This window comes from Trichosurus vulpecula, chromosome 5 (genome assembly GCF_011100635.1).
Source record: "Trichosurus vulpecula isolate mTriVul1 chromosome 5, mTriVul1.pri, whole genome shotgun sequence".
Classification (NCBI taxonomy): Eukaryota; Metazoa; Chordata; class Mammalia; order Diprotodontia; family Phalangeridae; genus Trichosurus; species Trichosurus vulpecula.
The window spans coordinates 41156112-41160209 of record NC_050577.1 but is presented as its reverse complement, the minus strand read 5'-3'; positions in this window follow the sequence as shown (position 1 = coordinate 41160209).

Below are 4098 nucleotides of genomic sequence, written 5' to 3'. Positions count from 1 at the left end.
TTAGACAACAGATTCAATGACTATGACAATGTAAATGAAAATATGAATAAAATGAAGCCAAAAGTTGTGTAATTATGATGACCAGTCTTGACTTTGGAAAAGAGAGGAGGAAACACACCTCCCTTCTTTTATTGGAGACCTGCGGGGTGGGCATATGTATACAGAATGTTCTAGGCGTTGTCAGACTCAGTTGTTGTGTTGGTTGGATTTGCTTAATTGCATTTCTGTGGTTACTATAACAAATATAACATTCATCTAGTGTTTACTATGTACCAGGCACTGTGCTAAATGCTTTTATCAGTATCATCTCCTTAGGTTGTCCCAACAACCCTGCAAAGTAAGTGCTATTCTTATCCCCATTTTGCAGTTGAGGAAACTGAGGCAACTAGAGGTTAAGTGACTTGCCCAAGGTCACACAGCTAGTAAGTGTCTGAGGTGGGATATGAACTCAGGTCTTCCTGACTCTGGGCATTTAGAAAAGACTAGTGTTAAAAACAACCACAAAAAATCAAATAAAACTTTTTTTTTAAGAAAAAAAAAACACATTGGGTTTTGAGTGTTTGCTGACCCACAGAGTGCATTGAACTTCAGGTAGGTACTTGCTAGGTTCCAGGTGTTAAGGTAGGGCCTAGGTACAAAGAATCCTGTTTCTCTGCCTCATTCTATCTTCCTTTATAGCCTAATGATGCTATATTTCAAAATAGCAGATTCTGGATATGTTACTATCTAAGGGTCCCTTTCCTTCCATCCCAGGCCTAGACTGAGATCATAAACCCTGGGGAGGTAGTAGGACAACGTTTGGAGCTCTACATAGCTGCCTAGTGGTGGAGGTGGTAGTTGTACCCCTCAGAAAAAGCGTGAAGGAAGAGCAAGGGATGAGCTTGTTTCTGAACTTCCTGGGGCCTTTCTCCAATTCCTCTTATCTCCCAGGTTTCAAGACCTGCTGCAATATTACAAAACAGGCATTTCCCCTGGACTTCTCCCCTTCCTCGTATGTATGCCAACTACCTCCTCCTACACGCTCCTTGTTAGCATTGCTCTCCTCCCTTCCCAAGAACTATGGGTTCCCAGTCACCCTTTTTTAATGTCTTGCCTTTTAGGAGAAGTGAAATAAAACAAAATGAAAACTCTTAACAAGATTTAAGGAAAATATATACAACAAAGTGAGGGGAAGATGTTCTATGGTCTGTACCTTTTGGTTTCATTTTTCAGTGAAGAAATTGTATACTAGCAACTAGGCGGTACAGTGGATAGAGTGCTGGGCTTGGAATCAGAAGACTCATCTTCCTGAGGTCAAATCCAGCCTCAGACACTTACTAGCTGTGTGACCCTGGGCAAGTCACTTAACCCTGTTAGCCTCAGTTATCTCATCTGTAAAATGGGCTGGAGAAGGAAAGGGCAAAACACTCTAGTATCTTTGCCAAGAAAACCCCAAATAGGGTCACACAGAGTTGAACGTGACTGAAATGAATGAAAAATAAAACTGTAAGTTGGAAGGTCATTTGGGAGCAGCTAAAAGATGAGGCTGATATCTTGTATCTGGGCACCCATAAGAGTCTGATTATTTCTAGTAGCTACCTTTAGCATGGAGAGGCAGTGATAGGTAATGGATAGAGACCTGCCCTGAGAATTGAGAGGATCAGGGTTTGAGTCTCCCCTCTGACAGATAAGGACCGTGTGGTACTGGGCACATCACTTCAATTCTGGATGCCCCAAGGTACATAACTTTAATCTCATTGGCTACATGAATGAATTTTCCCAATCTTTTCAATACCATGCAGATTTTATGAATCAATATTTTCATGGATGGACCTCTAGCTTCGAGGTAATGGACTGTTTCATGTAGAATATGGCAAGACAAAGATTGTCTGAATACTAGTTGGGAAGCAAAAGAAATGTTAATGTTGCTTTTCCCTTCTCATGAGTAAGGAAATTTCTCCTCTAGCAATTGTGGAAGAATATTAAAAATCTCCTTTTTAGTTCAATTGAGAAATCCTTTCCACACTTTGGGGGGGAGGACTTAGATAGGTGGATTAGGTCAAGGACAATAGTCCTTTTTTAGAGAAATGGATTAGTAGTGGTCACCAAACATAGAACCAAGAGTTCCTCTTTTCTGGTTAAAAATATTGCCTTCCATATTCCCTGAAGTGATTGAGTTTCTCCATTCAGAAAGGATTGTGATATACCTGGGAGGAGACCCTTTAGTCCTTAAATGGAGTGTTCTAGGGGGGAACTTGGATTTTTCTGAATGTTAACTACAAACTGTATTTTAGCATAGTATAACTTTTTCTTTTTCAAGATTCCTATAAATGTTACTTCATATTTTCTGGGGTGGACAGTCTTATCTAAGGGTATGAAGGGATTATGATAGTTTAGACTTTTCTTTCTTTAGGATAAAAATGCTTGGATTTAGAATAATCTTAAATAAAATTGTTTCTGGCAGAATTGTGCCTGAAACGAAGAGTAGATTATTGATATTTTTCTTCTGTCCTATCCCCTATTTTTCCATTTCTATTTCCTTTTTATGTGTTGTCTTTCCCCATTATTTGTAAGCTTCCTGAAGGCAAGGACTCTCTTTTCTGTTTGTATTTGTATCCCTCCTGCTTGTTCTTGGCACATAGTAGTGACTTAATACGTGCTCTATCTATCTACCTATTTCTGACATCTACTTCTGTCGTTTATTTGTCTTTCGCTTCTACATATCACTCATATCTTGATATCTGTCTTTTGACATCTATCATCTGTATCTCTCCATAATTATCATGTATTTCTATTCCTTGATATCTATCATCTGTATATATTTATCATCTATTTCTATCTCTTGACATTGTTTTTTCTTCCTTCATTCCATCTTTCCTTTTCCTTCCTTTTCCTGCCGTCCCCGTCCTGGCTTCGTTCCTTCCTGCCGTCCTTCCTTCGTTCCTTCCGGCCTTCCTTCCTTCCTGCCTTCTTTCCTTCCTTCCTGCCTTTCACCAGGTTGTTGAGAGCCTCCAGAGAAAATATATACACAGAATACTGCAAACATTCATGGTCATTATAGCTATCACGTCTTATGTCGTTAGATTACCTTGCCTAAGAGTCCAATCTTCCTAAGTGTGGTGACTAAAATAAGATTGAGAGACAAACGAGTCATCCCAGAACCCCAGAGAGTGTAATGAAAGATTGCTATGGCCAAGTTCTCCATGGAGGTGTGATGAAAGTTGCCCTCGGCCTACTTCTGTTTGAAAAACTGCGGACCACATTAGCCTGGGGCCAATCTAGGGGTTCAGAACTGTTCTGCTCTAGGCTGAGCACTCTTCTTGCCACTGAGTGTTGAATAGTTTCACCACTTGAATCAATCCTCACTGAACCACATAGCATTCATTTTCTTCCTTAATTTTACATATTTAAAAAATGTCGTTTCTCTTGTTGGTTGTTCCTTTAGGCTTCTGACCTCAGATCATCATGGAAGAAAATAAAGCTGAGCGGGTGTGATTTGCCTAATTTTATGGAGTAAGTAGAAGACCCTAGGTTTCACACCTTAGTCTTTTCACTTCAAATCCAGTGTTCTTTCTACAATGAAGAGATAGAGTAAGAAAGTGGAATAAAAATAAGATGCATAGACTGTGGGATAATTTGACTATCCACTACCCATCCATTCTCCATGTGTTCTTTGCATGAATTGGTACCAGTCCCTGATCCATAACCTGCACACTAGGTCCAGGGTTCCCATTCCCTCCTCTCAATGCCTGGTCCTTTTTGAATTAGATAAGAATACGCTAAAAACCTATCAAGATTTACCAGTTTTGGTGCCCTATTCCACTGGGTCCACCAGCAGACCTGACCTGTTTCATCCTCCCTGACTGCCCCTTATATTGTATTTTCCTTCTATTAAGCTTGCTTGCTTTATTTTCTCTCTGCCAGCTCCTGTCCAAAACATGATGGTTTTCTTCTTTAGAAGCATTATCCATAGTTCAGGGCTGGGACCAATGGTCTTGGCAGTCACCCCTACTTCTCAAGCTTTGGTTTAGAAAATGTAGAAAGAAGGGCTATAAAAATGTGTATACCCTTTGACCCAGCAATATCACTTCTAGGGCTGTATCTCAAAGAGATCATGAA